We start from the raw sequence: 24,775 nt of genomic DNA, 5'->3' as shown, positions 1-24,775 counted from the left end.
CCCCTCTGATGCTTTTCTCCCTTTGTTACATTTCACGGGTATTATGGAGCACCCAGCAAGCAGCAGCGACGCCGTGGACAGTGCTTTCACTGAGGTCTGACCTCGCAAGCAAACAGCGCCAGTGACCATTTAACTCTCCAAAGACACATTCCAGCCCCATTCTGCACTTGCTCAGCCTGCGGTCACATGGCACCTTGCGGCAGTCCAGACTGCCCATGTCCAGCGTCGGGAGCAAGGGGCCGGCTGGTTCTCCCACCGTCACGATGGACATTTCAACGTCCACACTGGTGATTTTGCAGTGTGGGAAGGAAGTCCCTGCTAGCAGCTTTCTGTACAGACCCGTGTTCCTAAGGATGCACCTTCCCCGACCATCCCACGCTCCTGTTGGTGAAATGGCCCCAGCGTCCACGTTCTTGCAGCAGCCTGGAGAAGTGTCTCTTCAGGTAGGGGACCATGGGGCCAGCGAGGGCTGTGTGTTCCGTCCACCACCCCAGCCCAGTTAGGGGACCCCATCCCCGCAAAGGCCTCCGCTAGGTGCTGCACACTTCCCAGAATCACAGCCATTCTTAGAAGGAGGCTGGTGATGGCCCTGCAAATTTGGCTCATCACAGATCCCAGGGTCGATCTGCCCACTCTCCGCTGATGCCCCACCGATCGGTAGCAGTCTGGCATTACAAGCTTCCACCGAGCTTTGCCGCTCACTTCCCCGCGGCCGGAGCGGCTCTCCTTTCAGCATTGCTGTGCTGCGGGGCTGGAAAAAGTTCTCCCGCAGCGAGAGGGGTCTGGTCTGAACACGTAACGAGTGAACCATTTTGCTAAGGCTTTCCCATCAGCGCCGGCTCCTTGCTGGTGCACTGGGTTGGAACTCAGGAGACCTCGGTCCTCTTTTCAGGTCTGTCCCTGGCTCACCTTAGCCAGGTCACCGCCTGCTCTCTGCCTCAGTTTCCCCATGTGGAAATGGGGATCCTGCCAGTGCCCCTCTTTGTAAAACGCTTTGAGCTCTACTGAAAGCAATTGTTGCGTAAGTTACAGGAATAATGCTTATCATTTAAAAACCAGGTCGTTGTGGGTTCTGGCTTCCAGATGGGCCCACGGTTCTGGATTGTAAACTTCCCAAAAAGTTAAAAAAGAAAAGACCTTATAATCGCCGCTCTGAGCCACTGGGGTTTGAATTATTGTGTAATCACTCACGCCCAAGTAGTGTGAAAACACACCTAAGCGTGAAATACTGAGCAATAAATCCGTGCCCTGTTGTGTCTTATTGCTTAATTAGTACATGAAATGACATGATTCAGAAGAACCAAAATGGGATTGCGTCATGTGACTCGTTAAAACAAAGGGGAATTAGTAGCTGTGAAATGAAGCACACTGGAGTAGCTTCCCCCCTCCCCCCCCGACCAGGAATGGCCAGGAGGTTCCCTGACAGAGCAGTGAGCAGAGAATGCTCCCCCGCCCCTCCGGGAAAATTGCAGTGTGGACGCTGGCCTGTGGATTTATTTGGCGGCTTGTCCTGGCCTGGTTGGCGCTGAGGCAAAATGAAACAACAAATGTGGGAGCCGAGCAGGCTGCTATTGGCAACGTTTGGAAGGGCCCAAGGAAGGCTGGACTAGTGGTTAGGGGGTGTAGCCTGGGCTTGGGTTGAATTCCTGGCAGTGGTGTATGTACGACGGTGGGAAGACATCCAAACACCTGGGCCTCATGAGCCGCCGGATCCGTCTGTGTCCAGCAGCCCTGATGAAGAATCCCCGAGAGCGGAAGCTGGAGATGACTGATGATTCGTATTTCTCACACAGCCCGGGGTTTCACTATCCCTGGGAGGCTGGGCAAAGCTATTCCCACCATTGCACTGACTGGGAACCAAGTCACCAAGAGGCTAAATGACATGCCATGGTCACACATGAAGTCTGTGGCAGAGAAGGGAATCAGCACCTCGCTCTCCCAAGTTCAAGGCTGTTGTCTCTATCCCTGGACCAACCCTCCCTTCCTAGACAGCACGGTGTAGGAGTCGGCATGTTGCTCACCCACGCATTGGCAGAGCCGTTTACGGGGTGCCAGCCTTCCTCACTGCCAGGGGGTGTGTCGGGAACCGATGTGCAGCCCTACGGTCTGGCACCACCCTGGCGTACTGCCTTCTGGGCTTGGAAATGCTGCCTCTCCCAGAGAATTGTGGGGCTTGGCTCAAGTTCCCAGAATTCCCTCTGCTCCTTCCCATAAGCATGCTACGTCGTGGGTCACTGCCCTGCCACCCGGGGGGCTGAGGATAAACATGGGAAAGCTTGTGAGCTGTTTAGAGACCCAGGAGCAGGGAGCAGAGATGCACCTCAGAGCTGCTGTTTTCAAACTTTTTTCCTCGGGACCCAGTTGAAGAAAATTGCTGATGCTGCGACCCAGCACAACACAGAGAGAACGCCTCCAAAATACTCCCGAGAGCAGACCGTCGAGGAAAACATCCGCTCCTGCTCTAAAAATTGTCAGTGAGGGAGCAAGAGGTTCGAGTGGATAATTACTGTCACTGTAAAAATGTAGGCTTTATTTCCAGCTTCATTTCCAGAGTGAAGAGCAACGTTCCTTCTGATCTTTCCCACCCATGTGCGGAATAATTTTGTGCACATTGAGGCAGGCGCGAATGTGCACCACCAGTAGAAACAAAGGACCTAGCTGTGAGTGCTCAGCTCATCAGCTGGGCGGTGTTGGATTCTCTCCTGAGTGTCCACACAAGCGTCTGGCTCACGGGGAACACAGCCAAAGAGCCTGTTACTCTCTGTGTCGGTCCTTAAAGATTGTGATCGAGGTCACCCCTGGATCTCCTCTTTGTTAAGCTCAGTGGTGAGCTCCTTGAGTCTATCACAATGAGGCAGGGTTTCCAATTCTTCAGTCATTCTCGCGGCTCTTCTCTGAGTCCTCTCCCCTTTGCCAACCTGCTTCTTGAATTGTCGGCACAGAATTACGGGCTTGCAGTGACCACGGGGCCTATCTCCCATGTGCCGCTTTGCAAAGTTTTCAATCAAAACTGGGTAAAAGATCCGTGCTGGTTCAAAGAGGGCTCGTTTCAGGGACACCTAGGCCTGTGTCAGGCCGGCCAAGTTCGGTGTCATAGGGGTCCCTTCTAGCCTTAGCACCCTGAGCACTAGAAATGTTCATTTCTGCTCAGGAAAACCAGGATTTCCACCTGGAAACTGGCTCTTTCAGAAAAGCTTCAGATATCGCAAGGCGAGCAGTGAACTCCTGAGCGCTGGCAACGCTGAAATGCACCTTCCGACGTCTGCCCATGAGGGAGCCAAGTCTGGAACTCAGGTGACACCGTGATGTTTACCAGGACCCTTGGGGGCTAAGTGGAGTTTGGAGAATCAAATCAGTAGATCAAGCTTGGAAAAATGAGGGTGCATCTACACAGCGCCCTAAACTCCAAACAAGAGATGCAACGTGCTCAACGCAAATCTTACTTTGATTCTATTTCGAAATAGCTTATTTTGAAATGTGGCACATCTACACAACGCCAAATTTTGAAACAATATTTCCAGTCATCCCTTAACCCATGTGGAACGAGGGTTACCGGGCTGCTGAAATAGCGCACCTGTTAGTTTGAAAAATATTTCGAAATAACGGGCGGCTTGTTGAGACGTGGGGTAGCTATTTCAGGATACCTCGGTATTCCAAACTAGCCACACAGTGTAGGCATACCCTAAGAGAATTCCCCCTTCTTCCCATCTCCAAAACACCAGGCTTTTTTTTTTTAGGGCTTTTTTTATGACAATCTTTACTTTACATTTGACATTTAAAAGCCGATTGGCTCTTTCCTCCCGGACAGCAGGAAATGGAGATATTTACTGGAGTATTATCGGCGCTTGCAGACCAAGCGAGATTTACTCTGACAGAGGCTGGATTATAGATACCTCACGTCTGGCCAAGACTCCAGTGACTCAGTGGGAACATAGGAAGGGACGACACTGGGAACTAATTTATGGGGGGAATTTAACTCTGCCAGCGAGCAGGATCCGAGAGCGGTACAGGGTCCTAGTAGGAAGAAGCTCCATTTCCATAGCGCAGTGGAGGGAAGCCGCAGGGTGTTTCTGACCGGGGAAAATGCGACGCTATTTCTTGCTAATTGCAGCCCAAGGTGTTTTCAGAGACTCCAAAGGATTTTCCTGCAAATGAGCTAGAACTATCTGGCCCCTCTGTCTCTTGTAATCCAGCCCCTCCTGCACTTTCCCCCTGTTCTTGTATTGGTGGGGGCTGCTTGCCAACAGAGTCGAGAGAGTCAGACAGCGAGGCAGGGGGCGATCGGAGGAGGAGCCGGGGGGCAGGTAACTGGGACTTGGAGGGTGACGGGAAGATTGGGATTGAGACAAGGAGCCTGGAAGGACAGATTAGGACGAATCGGGTGATCTTCATTTTCTGGGGGCTCAACAGGGGACCCCGCCCTGTGACTGGCGGAACTCACCGCTGCCTGTGAAGCCAATGGGTGCGGGGCTGGACTCTGCGTGGCTGTGTGATGTGCCGTCCTATGAAAACCAGGGCCTAGGGATCTCAGATCCATCACTCCAATCAGAGAGAACTTTCCTAGAACGGGAAGGGACCTCGCGAGGTCGTCGAGTCCAGTCCCCTGCCCTCGCGGCAGGACCAAGCGCCGCCTAGACCGGTGTTTCTCAACCAGTGGTACGAGTCCCCTGAGGGGCACTCGAGAGAAATCTGGGGGGGGGTGGTCAACGCAACTGAAATTTGGAGAAAACGGAATTTTTGTTTTAAGTTTCACGGCGCTTTATTGGTTTTGTACTTTTTGCACCCAAAAATGTCATCACCCGCCCGGCTACGATTAAGTTGCTTAAACAAATGTGTTGCAATGGTAGAAAAAAATGGTGTGTCTGAAAACTGTAGGTACTGGGGGGACTTCTAATTTTTTTTAAAGGGGTACTTCATTAAAAAAGGTTGAGAAACACAGGTCTAGATCATCCCAAACAGGTGTCTGTCCAACCTGCCCTGAAATATCTCCAGTGGTGGAGATTCCACAACCTCCCTAGATGGTGGATTAGGCTGCGCTTTGTCTCCCCGTCCCCCTTCAGCTCCCAGAGATGCGGGGAAGATAAAGTCATGAGTGGTCGAGGGAGACACTGTTACACGACACAGAAGAGTAAACCACTGGTTCTGTCTTCAGAGCAGGGTTTGAACAGTGGGCTGGACACAAGGCCTCGGGCCAGGCCTGGATCACAGAGACCAGGGTCTCGTACAAGTACGGGGTCATGCACTTCGAGAAAGTTTCTCGAGGCGTATACATGGGGAGGGGGAGAAATGAAGACTGCATAGGCCCGTTTGATCCTAGTGCTCCTTCCCTTGGGAGGCCTTGGCTTTGCTACCTTAATACTGCTTTTAACGTCGTTTTTCAATTCTGTGTCTAGAGCCACATGGTTCCCGAGCCCATCAAAACGCTGGGGACAGAACAATTAACGACACCCAAGCCCACCCTATTGCTAATTGGCCTTTTTTGATACAGACAGAGCGACGGGGTCTAAGTGAGCTGTTGCCACTCAAGAAAGAGATCTTGGAGTCATTGTGGAAAGTTCTCGGAAAACATCTGCTCAGTCGGCAGTGGCAGCCAAGCAAGCCAACAGAATGCTGGGAAGCATTCACACAGGCATCCAGAATAAGACAGAAAATATCCTTATTGTGTCTGGCTAAATCCACTGTACTTCTGCATCTTGAATGCTGCATGCAGATCTGGTCGTTTCGTCTCAACCAAAGATCTCTTGGCATTGGAAAAGGTTCAGAAAAGGGCAAGAGAAATGCTGAGGGGTTTGGAACAGCTGCCATATGAGGAGAGGTTAATAAGACGGGGACTTTTCAGCTTGGAAAGAGGAGACTAACGGAGGATCTGTTAGAGGTCTATAAAATCATGACTGGTGTGGAGAAAATAAGGAAGAAACATTTATTTACTCCTTCCCCGATGCAAGAGCAAGCAACAAGTGAAAACAAGCAACAAGTTTAAAACAAACAAAAAGTTCGTCACACAACACTGTCAACCTGTGGAACTCCCTGCCAGAGGATGTTGTGAAGTCCAGGAATTTAGCAGGGTTCAGAAAAGAGCTAGATACATTCATGGTGGTTAGGTCCATCAATGGCTCTTATCCAGGATGGGTAGGAATGGTGTCCCTGGACTCTGTATGTCAGGGCTGGAAATGGTTGACAAGAGAAGGGTCACTTGATGATTCCAAAGCATGGAGCTGGCCCCCAACCCCACACACATACATGCCTTGTCCAGGGGGTTACAGAGGCTCTCAGCTCCAGGGCCGCCCCATTTGCCCCTCCTTCTGGGCAGCCCTGCTCAGCTCCCCGGTGTGGTGGTTTCTCCAATCAGGACTGGATGCTTTTCCTAAAGATCAACTCTAGAGTTATTTTAGGACGCTTTCTGGTCTGTGCTCTATAGCAGGTCAGCCTAGATGATCAGCAAGTTCTTGGAATCTATGAATTCTTATCCTCACACACACTGCTGAGGGAGAGAAACGCTCTTCTCCCCATGGCAGCGATGGAGCGATGGGAATCTGAGGCTCAGAAAGGCTAAAAGAGGTGACCATGGCTCTTCAGGAAGTCTGTGGCAGAGCAGGATTTTGACAACTCCCCTCCACACACACACAACTTAGGTGAGTGCTCCTATCTCTGAGCCATCCAGTCTCTCTGTGCACTCCTTGTTTCTCTCTGCCGGCCTCCCGTTTAGCTGCCAGGCCTGTTCCCCTGCCTTGGCACCAAAGGGTTACAAAAACAAAAAGAGCAGAGATGGATAAGTGCCTTCCACTTCCCAGTACTTAGCTTTGTCTCGTCAACTCTGGCGTGTGGGCAGACCCTCTGCCGCTCCTCTGCGAATGTCCTCCCAGCGCCGCCAGCCTCTCTCCTGGAAATGGGCAAGAAATCCCCACGTGAGTCATGAAGAACTTTCCCAAGCTGCGGACAGAGAGCGAGCCCAGATGAAAATGTCAAGAGGAAATCAAGGGACAAGGGGGGGGGGTGGCCCCCGAGTCACCGGCACCTGCCTGAGGGAGGTGGTTGCATAAGAAGCCGTAAATCATCCAGGTCTGACCTCCTGAAAAGAGTCTCCAGTGACCAAGTTAAAAATTAAAAAATGTCAGAGCCTCATTAAAATCAGCGGAGCCCTCTAATGGGCCATCATTACATCTCCAAGGCCCGCATTATCCCGTGGATTAGTGCCATTTAGAAAAAGGTGGTAATATCCTTCGCTTCTGACTTCATTACAGCAGCCGGCTGGGCCAGCCTGGGACGCCAGCTCCCAATGAAGGGGGGGTGTCCTTTTAGAGGCATCGACTCCATTGCGGACACTTATGGATGAATCTACCCACCGTTGCTTCCTGACCCCACATGGGTACTGGCCATCTGAGGCCCTGAAGCATGTGGGTTTTGGTAGGCGCATGGCCCCTGCCTTGCTAGTACTGTGGCTTGGTTTGGGTTGCACAAGAGGGGTCAGAGCCTGGGGCGTGTCCTGCCCTGCAGAGCGTCTGGCCTGTGCAGCTAAGCTGGAGAAGAGACGAGATGATGCGACTCGCTCACGCTCACACAGCTGATTCAGGGCAGATTAGTCGATTTTTAGGCGCCTTTTCTGACCATCTAATCTGACCGCATGTCTGCCTGAATCGTCTTCTCACCCCTAGCTCTCAAAGCCCCCCCCCGCAATCATCATCCTGCATTGCAAGTGAGAAACTGAGGCACGGCGGAGGAGGAAAGGGACTTGCCCATGGTCACCCCACAGGCTGGTGGCAGAGCTGGGTCTCAAGCCGTGCTCCCACTGCCAGGGTGAGTGTGGGGGGGGGGGCGGTGATCCCTGCGACCCTCCCATGCCAGGCCTCCCAAAAATCCCCCTGCTCACGTTGCTTGGGGGAAGACGAGAGAGTCGGGGGGGGGGTTCCCCTATGGCCCGTTGCCCCAAAGAGGCCTTTCCCAACCAGCTGTCCAGACTGACAGCCCCTTGTCGAGCAGGTAACTGCCTGCGAAGAACAGAGGCACCGGCCACAGCCAGACATGCTGCCAGCATGGGAATGGGAGACTCACACTGAAACGTTTCCAACGACGCCTCGCATGACATGCCCAACACACAGCATAGAGGTGCCCCGCTCGTCTCATCCTAACACCGCTGCGATGCATCCACGCGGCCATGTCCCACCCTCCCCAGAGTCTCAACATCCGGCTGCCAACCCCTCTCCCCCCCGAAACGAGCAGACGTCCGTCACGAACCCAGCGCCTCGGCTGCCCAGCGCCCCAGGGGCCGAGGGAGTCGGCGGATGAGCCGGCAGTGAATCAGCAGCTGGGCCTCCGAAAGGCCAAGCAAAAAGGTGCCAAATCTCTGGGCAGGGCTTATCTCGAAATAAGCTGCGCACATCGGGCGACGTCAATCGCGTCGCTTATTTCGAAGTTGGGAGCGTGGGCACAGCCCTTAGTTTGAACTAGAGCAACTCCTCCTCCAACTTCCCTCCCTCCGCGTGCAAGGAGAGCTGCAGGAGGCGGAGGGAGAAGTCCTCTAGCTTGGCAGGATCTGGAAATAACCGCCGGCTGTGTCGGCGCGGACTGAGTTACTTGGGAATAACGCTGCTGTGTAGACGGCCCCTCCGGAGTTTGTCCCCTGAGCCTGACGGGCACCTCGGCAGGACACTTCTCCCCAGTGGCCCTGGGGGCTCCTGCTTGAAAAATGCCTTGGAATTCAAGGGCTTCTGGGCTGCCCTTCCTGCCAGTGTCTCTGGCATCTGTCGTGCTCGGATTCACCTGGGCGTGTGGTTCCCCAGCCTGTTAACCCTGAGAGCCCCCAATTCCCAGCAGAGTCACCGCCCTGCGTGGTCCCTCTGATCTGCCCCGGGGGGTGGGGAGGCAGCCCAGCCCGTCCCTGGCTTCCATGGATTAGCTTCACGAGCACCACCAGCCCCAGGCCCACGAAAGGACCTGTGCCGCCTGCTCCGAGCGGCCGCCGTGCGGTCTAGTGGTTAGAGCAGGGCGGCTGGGTGCTGAATCTCTCGTGTTCTGTCCAGGGAGCGTTGTAAACCCTCGGGCCCGTCAATGCAGGGCTGTTGTCCCACCCATCGAACTAGGGGGGTGGTCGCTCTGCCGGGAGCGGGGGAGGATTGGGAGCAGAGCTGGTGGCGGCCCCCGTAAGGGTGTTGTGCGAAGAGCAGGCAAGATGTTCCCCCCTTTTTCCCCAAAGCCCCCTCCCCTGCAAAAAAGAGCCTGCAAGGGAGCTCTCAGGGGCTGCGCCTAGGTCTGGATCCCCCAGGCATCCCGGATTCCAGCTGTGCCTGTATCCCCTTCCCCTCCCCCGCCACACGCCAGATTCCAGCTGTGCATGCCCCCCCTGCCACGCCCCCCCCCCCCCACCATAGCCCGGGGTGAATCCGCCCAATTTTGACATTTCCCCCTTCCCGGGCTCCGTGTTTCCCAGGGGCCTTTGCTTCGCCGGCCCGCTGCTGGGCTCTTCCCCCGGGCGAGCCGCCAGAGAAAGACACATGGCGCTCTCCAGCAGACGAATAAATCAGCCGGCTTTGCACTTGCAGGCAGTGGCTCCGTATATCTTGCAGTGATCAAGCCTCTTCCCTGGCACTCCAGCGCCCAGCGCTTCTGCGGGAAGCCAGGGCGCTCCACGAAGGAGCATAACTTAAACACGATTGCCCTCTACCCTCCTTCTGGAAAATAACACCCCGCAGCCTCCGCCTCATCTCCCAGGGACCACGCAGCCTTGGGGAAGCTGTGCTCAGGCTCTGCTGGATGCCTGCGTCCCCAAAGGACAAGCAGCCCCCAGCAGATCTGCTGTTCCTTTGCAGCTGGGCCAAAATGCCGCTTAGAGCACCAGGCTCCCACTCCGGCTGCTGGCTTTCCCCGGAAAAAATGCTTCCTCCTTGGGATCCTTTCCTCTCCCTGCTTCCAGAAAATCCCTCACACGCCAGTGAAAAGATTGAGCAAGACCTGTGCAGGGAAAGCAGGCCTGAGAGGGGCCCGGCTCGGCTGGCTGGGCCCGACGCTGGCAGCTTCCCTTGATTGTGCCGGGCTTTTGCGAAAGCTACATTGTGCCTTTCGCCCCGTGAGTTTCTAGGCAGCCCTGATGGCCCATCCAAATCCATGGGGCTCCAGTGTTGTTGTGACTGCCGGCTCGCTTTGTGGGAGCGTCCCAGGCGGCGTGCCCCACACACACGGCAGAGAAGGGTGGGTGCTGGCGCTGAAGGACTTCGGTGCGTCTACGCCGCCCCCTGCACTCGAAAGAAGAGACGCAACACGCGCTACGCAAATTGTGTATCTGATTTCAATTTTATTTTGAAATAGCTTATTTCGAAATTTGGCGCATCTACACGGCCAGATTTTGGTGCATCTACACAGCCAGATTTCAAATGAACGCACTATTTTTTGACACCTCCCTTAACCCTTGTGGAACAAGGGCTACAGGGATGCTGAAACAGCACACCCGTTATTTCCAAATATTTTTCGAAATAACGGGCATGTTTAAAAGGCGCAGGGTGGCTATTTCGGGATACGGGAAGTATCCCAAAATAGCCCCACTGTCTCTCAAGTCTGAGCTGCTGGAAAACAGCATAACCCTATTGACTTCCCTGGACCAGTTGGGCCACAAGAGAGCAACCAACCATCAGCTCCCACCCCCCTCCCAAATCATGAGATTCTATCAATCGGCTCTCTTGTACTTGGCCTTCTGGTTTCTGGACCTCGGAGGGTCACGGTTTCAAGCTTTTATTTGCTTCCACGGGGACACAGAAACAGAGTGAAATCTGAGATTCTGACATGACGCCGGGAGTCACAAAATTCCCCAGTGTTGTGAGAAAAGGGGGGGCTTTGTAAAGCACAGAGGGAGCAGCGCTGATCCTCCCCCAGCCAAAAATCACACATCTACCCTGCAGTGCTATTTCGGGATAGCGGAGTAACCCGAAATCGCTATCCTGCATCTTCACAGCAAGCCCAATATTTGGGGCGTGCTATTCCAAGTCTCTGTAAACCTCATGCCACGAGGAGTAAGGGGCATGTCGGAACTGTGCTGTATTTTGAAATAAGCACCATGTAGACAGCTCCAAATGACGCAATACGCTATTTCGAAATAGCATTGAAATAAGAGACACAATTTGCATCACTCAAATTGTGCGGCTTATTTCGAGTTGCAGTGGCAAGAAAGCAATGGGACCCAGCTTTCCTGAGGTCCCAGGTGGCAAAACTGAGCCTTTACTCAGACACTGAGGAGACAGGGGGACGTGTAAAATGGGTGTAGGGGAGAGGGGGATGTCAGACCCACAAGTGCAGGTCACGATCCCCTCCAAGCTTTGTTTGAGTTGATATTATGCTAAAGCCTGCAAAACAGGAGGTGAGTGAAACTCACTAGAAAGCGGAAGAGCAACTGACCAGGTTCATTTCTTTGTCTCAAGTCAGGGGAACCATGTAGTCCAATGGTTAGGGGGCTCGCCCGGGACAGCTTTGTCCCATGCCTTGCTCTGCCCCAGGCTCCCTGTGGGACCTTTAAGAAACCCCTTCATCACACTCTCTGTGCCTCAGTTTCCTTATATGCTCAGTGAAGCTGCCAGCCCTGCCTCATGGTTACATTCAAGACGATGAGGTGTTCATAAGAATGGCCGTACCGGGTCGGACCAAAGGTTCTGATGCTAGAACAACGAGGGCTGGGGAAGTCCCTGCAGCAGAAGTCAGAGGGGAAAATCACAGACTCCTAGGTTTGGAAGAGACCTCAGGGTGCGTCTACACGGCACCGCAACTCGAAATAAGCTTCGCAGTCTGAGCGACACAAATCGCATCTCTAATTCCGTTGCAATTTCGAAATAGCTTATTTGAAATAACCCACCGTTCCGCAACGGCTCTCACTCCTCGTGGCATGAGGTCGGAATCGTGAGCCCGAAATAACGGGCTTGCTGTGAAGACGCGGGATAGCGATGTCGGGATGCTCCCCTATCCCTAAATAGCGTTGCAGTGTAGACGCACCCATCAAGTCCACCCCCAGATCAAAGCAGGACCAACCCCAGCTCGATCAGTCCAGCCAGGGGCGTGTCAAGCCGGGACTTAAATGCCTCTAGGGATGGAGATTCCGCCCCCTCCCTAGGAAACCCAGCCCAGCGCTTCCCCACCTGCCTAGGGAAAGAGTTTGTCCTAATATCCAACCTGGACCTCCCCCACCGCAACTTGAGACCATTGCTCCTCATTCTGCCACCTGCCACCGCTTAGAACAGCCTCTCTCCACCCTCTTTGGAACCCCCCTTCAGGTAGTGAAAGGCTGCTGTCTAGTGCACCCATAGAATAATCCCCAAAATTCACAGTAACCCCCCAAAAGACCTTTCAGTCCACAGATGGAGCCGGATTTAACTACACACTCTGCTTTGTGCTGCTCCGGCATTGCTATTAAACCCGTGCCAGTGACTGCAGCCTTCTGCTTTTAACCTGATGGTGTCTCTTGAAATATTTATACAGCCCCACCTCGCAGCCCCAGCGCACAGGGTGGCGAGGGCGGACGGGGAGCTCTGTGGCGGAAGCAGTATTTCACGCTCCGGCCAACACATGCTCCGCTTCTGTCACGCTGGCCCCGAGTTGTAAATATGCATCAACGGGTCAGAGCCTCATAGATGTCGAAAGCCGGAAGGGACCGTTGTGAATTCCTGCATCTCAGGGACCAGAGACGTTCCCTCGGCTACCTCTGTAAAGACTGCCCACTTCCAGGAGGCCTGAGACTAGAACCCAGAGCCGGACGCCTCGCCCCAGCCCTAACCATTGGCCCACACAGCTGGGGGAGCAAGGGCCTCACTTGTCTACACTGCGGAGCAATTTCGGGCTATTCTGACGTCTCTGTAACCTTCGTTCCATGAGGCTTAAGGGACGTTTCGGAATAGCACTTGATTTTGAAATTGGCTCGAAATAAGCTACACAATTTGTGTATCGCACATTGGAGGTAAGGGTGCTGTGTAGACACGGGGGTTACCCAAAGCAAGTATCACCCAGATTAGCCGCTGTAGGAAGATGAATGCGAGAGATCCTTGGCAAGGCGATTATCACCCCAAATCTATTCCTGGGGGGTCTGAGCCCCCCAGCTCCTGTTTAAATTAACAGGAGTGTGTCAAAGCAGGTGGGTTCACACTCCCCCCCCCCCCAATGGCCCAGGCTGCACCTAGATGCTGTGAATTGTGCGTTCCCGCGGTGCCCACGCGTGGGGCAATCCAGCCAGGTGGGTACGCTGCCCCGAGCGCCGTGCTCCAGCTGCTGGCACCCTGGATGCGGGTCCCCGCCCTCCCTAAGCATTCGGCCCCCAGCTGCGGCCGGGTGCCGCTCAGCACCCTGCCAACCTGGAGGGGCCTACACCCTGCCCGGGCTCACCGGGCCCGGCGGCACATCGCGGTATGGCGATTGCTCCTGCATCTGGAGCCACGCCCGGGCTCTGGGGACACAAGGAGGAAGCAGAGAGTCCACTGATCCCCAGCCGTGGGTGTAGGATTCCCAGCCATGCGGAATTCAGCATGGCCGGGGATGAGCAACTGTAGCTACTGAAGCCCCGGGCCGTATGGCCCAGCAAATAAAGACCAGGGAGGCTGGCAGGAAAGCCAGCTGTCACCTGCGAGTCTTGTTGGCAGGAAATTACCCCCCAAAATCATTCCCAAACTTTCCTTCCACAAACCGCACCCAGCCCGGCCCTCTGCTCTTTCCTCCTCACCCGTCTGGCCCCCTCTCGCCCCTGTCTCTCCTTCCCAGGCTGCTTCCCTCTTCCCCTCCCTTCCCAAGGGCCCACATTCCTTCTGTCCCAACCCCATCGGTCCTGGCGCCGAGTCAGAGCAGGGCAGCCGGCCAAAGCCCTGGCCTCCAGCCAGCGAGCCCGTTGGGAGGAAGAACCCCGGCCGCAGGTAGGAACATTCCCACCCGCTCGCAGCAAAACACATTGGCCCTCTACTGACTGGGGGGGGGGGGGGGTTGTTCCATACCCAGCAGCTGCGTCCACGCCGTAACTCGCAGGCCGGCTTGGCGTGGCCCGAGGAGCAGCCCCGCCCATGCCGGGAATATGAGGGGAGAGAGAAGACCGTGGGAATAAGGAACATGGACATGTCCATGCACACCTCAGCTGCTAGTAGCTGGCACAGCTGGGGCCAAGAGGTAATTAACTCCACCTTGATTGACGGCTGATCTGATCGAATGGGAGCAGTCGCTGGGGAAGATGTGGTCGTCCTGGAAAGAGCGTGGGATTGGCACGGTGCAGAAGGAAGGCCAGGACTGTCGAACGTACCAGGCTAAATTTGGCTTCTTAATGAGGAGATTTTGAAAAGCGCCGAGGACAATTAGGCCCCCATCTTCATCCACTAGATGGTGCTTGGTCCTGCTGTGCAGGCAGGGGACTGGACTTGGTGCCTTTCGAGGCCCCTTCCAGTTCTAGCGTTCTAGGATTCGATGGCGTAAAAGCCGCTGTGCTGCGGCTCTGTTGAAAGGAGAGGGCTCAGGCTCCACCCTCCATGGGACAGTGATCTGTCACTAAGGCCTGGCTCAGAACACCTGGGCTACGGATCGTCCCTCCGAGGAACCCCTCCCCGTGTGCACAGGACGGATGCTGTTAGTCTCTTGAGGCTACGGTTCCACTGCAGCGCTATTTTGGGACACTGGAGATATTCCGGAATAGCTCTTCCTCCTCTTTTGAGCGCACCCGTTGTTTTGAAATCCAACAGGCTCGCTATTTCGACGTTCCCGTACACCTCATTCCGCGATGGGATGTGTCTACACAGCACTTCCTTTGATATAAAGCGCTATTGCAAAACGGCCCTTCCTCCTAATGGCATGAGGGTTACAGGGACGTCAGAATAGCGAGCCCAAAATAACGGGCTTGCTGTGAAGACACAGGATAGCAATTCTGGGATAGTTCTTCACACAGCGCGTAGTCAACCTGTGGAACTCCTTGCCAGAGGAGGCTGTGAAGGCTAGGACTATTACAGAGTTTAAAGAGAAGCTAGATAATTTCATGGAGGTGAGGTCCATAAATTCTATTAGCCAGGGGATAAAATGGTGCCCCTGGCCTCTGTTTGTCAGAGGCTGGAGAGGGATGGCAGGAGACAAATCGCTTGATCATTGTCTTTGGTCCACCCCCTCTGGGGCACCTGGTGCTGGCCGCTGTTGGCAGACTGGATACTGGGCTAGATGGACCTTTGGTCTGACCCAGTACGGCCGTTCTGATGTTCTTATACTCTGAGATGCCTCCTGCAGTGTAGACACAGCCCAAGGGTGCATCTGGACAGTGGCGCTATTTCGAGATACTTCCGGAATCCCACAATAGCATTTTCTGCATATGGACAGCACCCCCGATATTTCGAGCTCCGGAGGCAGCGTAAACACCCCCCAGGTGACCCAGCTCCGCTCAGGGTTTCAGCTGGGCACCTGACAGAGAAGATCCCGGGTTATTTATCCCCCGAGAGCTCCGCTGGGGGGTAGTAACCCGAGGGCCCGCAAGGGGGAATCGTGGCCTGGTTGCAGGTGGTAGCAGATGCGGGGAGGCGCATGTCGAGTTGTGTTGCCCCTTGTGGAAAGCGAGTCCGGGCCATTCACAATAAATAATTCACAGGCCTGTTAACACCTAATATCCCATTAGCGGTTAATGTGACCACAGCAGAGAAATCAAAACTGTAAATCTCCCCTGCTACCAACGCGCAGGAAATATTGACCACAGGAGAGACCCGGCAGGGCCCTGGGGTGCCAGACGTGGAGGACAAAGGGAGAACGTGGGGGCAGGTGGGAGGGCAGCTCTCTCCACCCCTCACTGCTGGGGGGGTTTGTCACAGCTGGGGGGCGCTCTTCCACACAGGCACCCTTTGAGGAGCCCAGCCGGGGCTTTCTCCCTGGGCTGTGAACGAGGGTTATTTATTATACGGCCGGACGTGGCCAGAGACGATGGTTTCTTTTGCCTTCAGCCCATAGGGCTTTGGATGCCTCGTGTCCCCACCGAAGAGTTCCCTAAATCCAGACACCCCCCACCTCCCTGCAGTGCTATCCTGGGATGCAGCGGGGGAGGTGTGGGGGGGATTTTACTCCCCTTGTGATGTTGCATGCGATATTTACTGTCCTGTAGAAACCCGTGTGTGTGCCTCAGTTTCCCTAGGCCCTGCACCACTACCTGGGTGGGGAGGGGAATTTCAGTGTAAGCTCCTCCCCCATGTACACACTGGCTGGTGCATTCTGTAACCTGAGCCGGGGGGGGGGGGGATCTGATCAGGTGACATTTTGCCTCATAAGTGGGGGGAGGCGGAGCTGGCTGCAGGGCTCGGATAGGCTGCTGAGGGTGTGTTAGTCTCCCCTGGCTTGGGGGTGCAGGGAGGGGGCCAGGGCTTAGCCTCCACACACAGCACTTCCCAGCACAGCACCCCCTGCTGGGCCCCACAGCCCCTACCTGCAGCATAGCACCCCCTAGTGAGTCCCACAGCCCCTACCTGCAGCATAGCACCCCCTGCTGGGCCCCACAGCCCCTACCTGCAGCATAGCACCCCCTAGTGAGTCCCACAGCCCCTACCTGCAGCATAGCACCCCCTGCTGGGCCCCACAGCCCCTACCTGCAGCACAGTACCTCCTGCTGGGCCCCACAGCCCCTACCTGCAGCATAGCACCCCCTGCTGGGCCCCACAGCCCCTACCTGCAGCACAGTACCTCCTGCTGGGCCCCACAGCCTCTACCTGCAGCATAGCACCCCCTGCTGGGCCCCACAGCCTCTACCTGCAGCATAGCACCCCCTGCTGGGCCCCACAGCCCCTACCTGCAGCACAGCACCTCCTGCTGGGCCCCACAGCCCCTACCTGCAGCATAGCACCCCCTGCTGGGCCCCACAGCCTCTACCTGCAGCATAGCACCCCCTGCTGGGCCCCACAGCCCCTACCTGCAGCACAGCACCCCCTAGTGAGTCCCACAGCCCCTACCTGCAGCATAGCACCCCCTGCTGGGCCCCACAGCCCCTACCTGCAGCACAGCACCCCCTGCTGGGCCCCACAGCCCCTACCTGCAGCATAGCACCCCCTAGTGAGTCCCACAGCCCCTACCTGCAGCATAGCACCCCCTGCTGGGCCCCACAGCCCCTACCTGCAGCATAGCACCTCCTGCTGGGCCCCACAGCTCCTACCTGCAGCACAGCACCCCCTGCTGGGCCCCACAGCCCCTGCCTGCAGCACAGCACCCCCTGCTGGGCCCCACAGCCCCTGCCTGCAGCACAGCACCTCCTGCTGGGCCCCACAGCCCCTGCCTGCAGCACAGCACCCCCTGCTGGGCCCCACAGTCCCTGCCTGCAGCACAACAGCCCCTGCCTGCAACACAGCACCCCCTGCTGCTGCACTGGGGCACTGGATTCCGCACTGACAGGAAGAGAAGCGCGCCTCCTACGGAGTCACCCAAACCACTTGCCAAGCATCCTAGCTCTCTCATCCAAATAGCTGGCCTGGGTCTCCCCATCTGGCGAGAGCTGTTAATTAGCCTTTCTCTATGTTAATGAATGCACAGGAGGCTTTGCCTTGCAGTTCATTAACTGCTAATTAATCTCCCTCAGCCGTTCCCTCGCCCTCTCTCTCGCAGCACATTGCCTGGAGCCCAGAACTCGGCCTGTGCCTGATCTGTGGGGAGAGGCCTTGACCCCAGATGTGCACCGCTGGCAAATGTTGTCCCAGGACAGCCAGCCAATGCAGCAGCTCTTCAGTTAAGGCCACTTGTTGAACTAATTGTGTCGTAAATAGCAGGCAATTAACGGGCTCATTTGTCATTAAATGATTCTGGGAAGGACTTAAAATATAACAAGATTTTGGAGGAAACCCTAAGGCTAAAAGAAGAGAGTCAGCCTCCCAGCATATCAAGGAAATCCCAAGGGGGGATCCATCCAACAGAGTATGCTGCTAGAAGCCAGGATGTGGTACTGAACTCTATGGATCATTAAGGCCCTCTGCTGGAGGGAATAAGAAATATTGATCTGTGTGTCCTATTCCCTTTACTGATAGCAGTTGAAGGAGATTCTCCATCAGTTCCAATGGCTTGATCCTAAATAGACCAGATGGCGCTGGTGGGTAGGGGGAGGTAAAATGATTGGCCAAAGGTTACACAGCTGCTCAGTGGCTGAGGTAGGAAGATCATTCAGGTGGATTGAATCCCACCCCAATACCACGCAGGCTCCGGTTTAGCTCCTCCGGGCTTTCCCTTACCATGTGGCTGTGCACTTCAGAACAATCTATTCCAAGCAGAGAGCTCTCCTATTCATCATTTAATTCTTCATCAATTATTTACAAATGTCACCTCCATTCCTGTTGTCCCCAGTGATGCACAGAGCCTGGATTTTTTTTTTAACATCTTTGACTCACTTCTGAGCAGCGAGGGGAAGAAGATGTTTGCAGCAGATAAATGAGCAGGCAAGCCGGATTCCTGGGTTGTTGGGTCTAGTGGTTAGAGAGGGACGCAGGACTCCGTCCTGGGTTCTTGTGGAGCGCAGCCCAGGAGGTGGCACAGAAGAAAGGGATCTGCAATCTGCAAGCAGCGCCTGTTCTTACGGGGAAGGAGGAGGGATGTAACAGTGGAGTCGATTAACTGAATAACCGATAAGCAAAAGCATAGCGGTTAATGCTATAGACTACACACACCCCTCATGGCCAGGGCATTTTTTAACAGGCTGGCCAGCAGCCCGACTCAGTCCTGGCTCACACCAGGTGCAGGACCTACCCCACTGCGGCTCTGCATTTAAAGTGTATTAGGAGCCAGGTGGGCAGGCAGCCCGGCTCGGTTCCGGCTCACGCTGGGTCGGGGACCCTCCCTCCTCCCCGGACAGGGGCTGCTGCCACCTCCCTCTGATACAGAAGCAGCAGCATGGAGAGGCAGGGGGCTTCTAGGGAGTGGGGGCAGAGCACACTGGCTGCCAGCCCCGCCCCCGGGGACTATAGACTAGTCAACTAACCGATAAGAGTTTGTGAGGTTACTCGACTATTCAATTAACCCGTATTTACCATCCTTAGGAAGGAGAGGAGGTGAGGAGGAAAATCAGCCATAGAAGGAAAGAAGGAGTGAGCTGGAAGAGGGAGAATGGGTGGAGATGAAGGGGATGGGGGGGTCCCGTGAATAACCTCACCAAGAAACTCTGCTTGCCCCTCCCTGCTCATGTTGGGGGCCAGGCCCCTTCACAGCAGTGGCTCTCAGCTTTCCCGGCTGCTGCACCCTTCCAGGAGTCGGGTGGGTCTGCCCCCGCCCTGGTTCCACCTCGCTTAAACACAGCGGCTACATCTAGACTGCCATGATTTTCTGCAAATGCTTTTAACGGAAAAGTGTTTCCATTAAAAGCATTTCTGGAAAAGAGCGTCCAGATTGGCACTTTTTGTGGAAAAGCGTCTGTGCCAATCTAGACGCGGTTTTGCACAAGAAAGCCCCCATCGCCATTTTCGCCATCGGGGCTTTTTTGCGCAAAACAAAACCGCGTTGTCTACACTGGCCCGCTTGCGCAAAAGCATGTTCCCTTCCCTCTTGCACAGACTCCATTGGCTACAGAAAAGGGGCAACAGCGCAGCCTAGGGGCTAAGGTTTCCTGGGAGGCAGGATGTGGGGGGAAGGGGCTACTCCCAATTCTGCTACTGATCCGCTGGGTGACCTTGGGCATGTCACCCTGCTTCCCTTCCCACCCGCTGTCTGTCTTGTGGGTGCTGTGCGACGGGGCCCCGATTCTGGCTGCTGTCCTGCGTGGGGCCCAGAGGTGCAGGACGATCTGCAGAGCCGCCCGTTGTTCCCCTGGGCTGAGCTGGCCCAAACAGCGGACTCCCCAAGAGGAACTGGTTTTTAAAATGGCTCCCCTCGTGGACCAGCTCCCGCCTGGCGCCCCGCGCTGCTGCCTCTGATACGGTGGCTGCTGGCCCCGCCCCCGGGGACCATAGAATAGTCGACTGACCGATAACATTTCACGAGGTTACTCGGCTATTCGATTAACCGATATTTAACATCCCTAGTTTTTACCATTCAACCCCAGCCTCCGCTCCCCAGCGTGGCAGAGCCGTGTCCGGGGGGCACTGGGTCCTCGGGCTGCCCCTTTGGCCACCCCCCACGAAGGGCTCGGTGGCCCCTAGAAAAGTGGGGGAGGCTTGAGACTCGGGTCTCGCCAGAGCGGGGACTCAAACCTCAGGTCTGATCCATCCGCCAGGGCTGTCGGACATCGGGCTCCATCCCCTGAGCCAAGCACCATCTCGGGGGGCAGCAGCAGATGGAGACGGCCCCACATCCAAGCCCCCCTCCCACATGACTCAGCGGCCCCTCGCCAGGTTTCGCAGCCGGCCGGGGGCTGCAAGTACCGCCGGGATCCGCAGGGAGGTGCCGGCCGCCACGTCCCGGGCAGCGGCTGCTAAAATTGACAAAGGTTTATTGCACTGTGGTGATGGATTAGGGGTTGCCGTGGCGACCAGAAGCGCGGAGGGGAGGGGGGAACGCGCACCTGTCTGTGGCGCTACGAGGCGCCCTTGGGAAGCCCCCCAGCCCCTCGGGGCCCCTGGAGGGGGGCGCACAAGCCAGTTAGCGCCACTTTGCAGAGAACCCCGAATGCTGAGCATTTTGTTCAGCCAGATGGGGCGGGGGGGGGGGGGGGTACGCTGGGAAGCCCAGAGAGCTGGGACCCCACAAGCCAGGTCACGCACATTTGGAGGGGGGGGGTCAGGCTGGTAGTGGCGGGGGCATGAGAGAGGAAGAGTAGAGTCAGGCAGCAAGGTCAAATCAGTCCCCCCCCTTTAAATGGGAACCCCTGGGGTGGGGAGTACAGGCATCCTGGGGGTGCCAGCCCCAAATGGGGCTCAGCCTCCCCCTTCTGAGCCACATGAGACGTGGCCATTAGCACAGTGGCAGGGAAGTTGGGCATCTCCAGGGAAGTCCCGGATGGGGTCACACCCACAGCTGGAGGCCTAGGAAAGCAGCGTGGGTGGGCACCAGGGTTCCCCGGAAGCGGGGCACTCAGGAGAGATTCCAGGGCCACCCAGCTGATTGGCAGAGCACCCACAGCTAGGTTTGTGTTTCCCCTGGTGGTGCACATTTACACCTGTCTCTGTGCATATAACAAAATTTATTCCACACGCAGGAGGAAAAAAATCTGCACATGGATGGAAAAGATTAGAGGGCATACTGCTGGGCAGGGCGTGGGATTGGTCTTCACAAGAGCTGACTGCAGCTTTCCCAGGTGGCCAGGGCCTGTCTGTGCCTCGGTTTCCCCTGCCAGGCGGGAGAGGCCACAGTTGCCCCAGCATACACATGCTTTTGCTGGCAGAGCTTGTGACACTCGGAGAGGGAGGGATACTCAGACCAAATGAGCAGAACCAGCAAAAGCATTTTATGCTGCTACCGCTGCGTCTACGGTGGGGCTTTTTCCCGTGTAGAAGCATTTGCCGATCAGCATTGCTACAACAGCACAAGGGGCTCGTGTAAACCAGCCCTCCTGGGCACTCGTCCCCACCTCCATGTGCACCTCCTCGCCGCCTGGCTGGTTGACCAGCTGCTCATGTCCTGTTGGTAACTAGCAGAACCCCAGGCACACCCAGAACAGCCCTAGCTACGGACGTGCCCTTGGGGGCTGGAATCTCTGCTCGTTGAGGGGGGACTTGCTGTCTTAGGACGGATGTGGGGCACGAAGGGCTGAACCCGAGGGTCGTTCCCCACAGGGCTGGGCTCCGGTACAAAGGGAGAAGACGAGACTGGCACCCAGAGGCATACACACGCCGGCACAAACTCCACTTCAGCTCTGCTCGGGGGATATCAGGAACAGCTGGCTCTGCAACGGGGGGAGCTGTGTCCGGGGCAGCTTCCTTCAGCAACATTTTTAACCCCCCCAGAAGGAGAAGAGCTATTGGGCTACCAAGCGAGCAGTGAACAACCTAGATTGGAAGCTGTTTGGGGCAGGGACTGTCTTTCCATTCTGGGTCCATGACGGGGCTCCTGGATGCTCCCGTCAAACACCCACCAAATAACGTACAGCGCCCTGCACAGTGGGGGGCTCTGGTCCCTGTCTGAGGCTCTCAGGACCCACTGCAGCGCTAATAATTCATACTGGTTAAGAAATGGCGAGGACACTTATTAAGGGGAGCCGCCCGGTCTGCAACGGGACCCAGGATGGCGGGGCATAAAGAGCAGCGCGGCTGTGCGGAACCAGGGGGGCCAGCTGCCGTGGGGTACGTGGCAAGCAGACAGCAGGCCGGTCCTCCAGGAGCCGTGCCCTGCCCGCCGTCGACAGGCGAACACGCCCAGGGTGGCAGAGGGATTTCAGCCAGGCCACCACCTGTGGCTTCGGCCCCGGGCCTGGCTGCCTGGCTGGGGCCTGGAAGGGCCCAGTTTGAGTCTTCCTTGCCCCCCACCCCCCCAGCCAAGCACAATCTGTGGGTTGACACAGGCCCCAGTGGCTCCATTTGCTCCCCAAGCCAGCTGGGGGGAATCCCCCCCCCCCCCCGGAGACAGGCAATGAAACAGCCCCCCCACCCCCCCATGCCCATCCCCAGGAAAGGAGCAGGGCAGAGCGGAGCCCGTCCGTCTCCATGGCAACGCTGCAGGGCGGCAGAGGGAAAATTGCTTTCCACCCACGGCGCCTCTTCCCAATTCAGCAGCCAAGGAGCTGGGGGGGGGGGGCACAGGGATGGGCCTGGACCCTCTTGAGGGTGGGGCGGCGCATGTGCAGGGGAGCTGAGGGATCTCAAGGACAGGACTTTGCAATGGGACCTGGCATTGTTGCGGGAGAGCATCACGGCTTCTTTTTGAGCTGCTACGCCCATACGCATGCACTTACACACACATGTGCACACCCACACGCATGTACAAGCACACCCATTTTCACGTCTGCACACACACGTGCACACACACACACGTGCACACACACATTTACGTATGCACACACCCACGTTCACGTAGGCACACATACACACGCACATGCACACACCCACATCCACGCATGCACACACATGCGCACACCCACGTGCATGTATGCACACATGTGCACACCCACATGCATGTACGCACACACCCACATTCACATGTGCACACACGCACATGCACACACCCATGTGCATGTGTGCCCACCCACATTCACGTATGCACACACGTGCATATGCGCACACCCACGTGCACATACGCACACATACCCCCCTTAAAGGGCATCCGGTCATTTCACACTTTCCACAAACCAGGCTCCCTCCCAAGAAAAGCTCGGATGCCCCCGAACCGCTGGGGAAAGGCTGCTCAGCTGCCCTACTCCCCTCTCCCACAGCCCCCTTCTCCCTGCCCGCTCCTTGCCATTAGCCAGCCAATGCATCTCTCTGATGAGCTGATTAGCGCTGCCACCTACAGGAGGACGCCGGGTTTGGCAACTGGGCTGGAATCCGGGATGCAGGGACGGAGCTGGGGGGGCTATAAGGACTGGGGGTGGGGTGTGGGTGGGACTCAAACCCACAATGCCAGGCTCTAGAGGCTGACGCCTTAGGACCTACAGCTGCGGGTGTCTGCCATAAGACTCCGGCACCCCCCACGCCCAGCCCTGTTCCCTGAGGGTGGGGGCAGGGCTGGACTGAGCCATTCCGGAGCCCCGGGCAGACAGTTTAATTGCGCCCTGGGTTAGGGGAAGGGTGCTGCTGGCCGGCGCTGCGGGGGTTAACGCGGCCGCTGGGAGCTGCTGCAGCCCGCGATCCGGGAGCCGGGCGCACGGCGCCTGATGGCAGCTATAAAGGGATCTGTCCCCTTACAGCTGCCATCAGGCGCCCCCCATAGGTTGGCGTCCTGGGCAGCTGCCCGGCTAGCCCAGGCCTTATCCGGCCCTGGTCGGGAGGGAGAGAACGCCTCGGGGAACGGCAGAGTGGGGGCACTTCCCTGCTGCTCCCATTGCCCAAAGGGGGAGCCAGACCCTGCACCCTCCCCCACAAGCCCCCAGCCAGATCATGCTCCCTCCGGACTCCACACCCAGTGGGGCCACCAGGGGCCCCAGGGCACGGTTCAGCTGGGGGAGGGCAACCCCACACCCCCAGAAGAGGCAGGGCCAGGTGCAGTCAGTCCTCTCCCCCTAGCTGGGGGGCCAAAGCTGGAGCCCCAGAGCAACCCCCCCCCCCCCACCAGGGGCCAGGCAGCTGCCACGGGGCAGGCGGCTTGCTGTCTGTGCCGTAGCTGGGGCCAACAAGGCTACAATCAGGCAGCAGCCTGTCCCAGGCCCCGATCCTGGGGCAGGCCTCATTGTGCAGCCCGGCATCTGGCCACCGGAAGGGCAGGCGGCAACCCCTCTCCTACTGCAGCAGGGTCCTACTGTGAGCGCAGGTGCAATGTAAGGTCATCTGGCCCTAGGGCTGCCCCACATACTCTGCTTCCTGCACCTCCCCTGCACCCCAACCTCCTGCCCTGAGCCCCTCCTGCCCTGAGCCTCTCCTGCACCGCAACTCTGACTCCTGCACCCCCCAGCCCCTCTGCACCCCAACCTCCTGCCCTGAGCCCCTCCTGCACCCCAACTCTGACTCCTGAACCCCCCACCTCCCCTGCACCCCAACCTCCTGCCCTGAGCCCCTCCTGCATCCCAACTCTGACTCCTGCACCCCCCAGCCCCTCTGCACCCCAACCTCCTGCCCTGAGCCCCTCCTGCACCCCAACTCTGACTCCTGAACCCCCCACCTCCCCTGCACCCCAACCTCCTGCCCTGAGCCCCTCCTGCATCCCAACTCTGACTCCTGAACCCCCCACCTCCCCTGCACCCCAACCTCCTGCCCTGAGCCCCTCCTGCACCCCAACTCTGACTCCTGCACCCCCCACCTTCCCTGCACCCCAACCTCCTGCC

Source organism: Pelodiscus sinensis, chromosome 19 (genome assembly GCF_049634645.1).
Source record: "Pelodiscus sinensis isolate JC-2024 chromosome 19, ASM4963464v1, whole genome shotgun sequence".
Taxonomy (NCBI): Eukaryota; Metazoa; Chordata; order Testudines; family Trionychidae; genus Pelodiscus; species Pelodiscus sinensis.
This window is presented reverse-complemented; position numbering follows the sequence as displayed.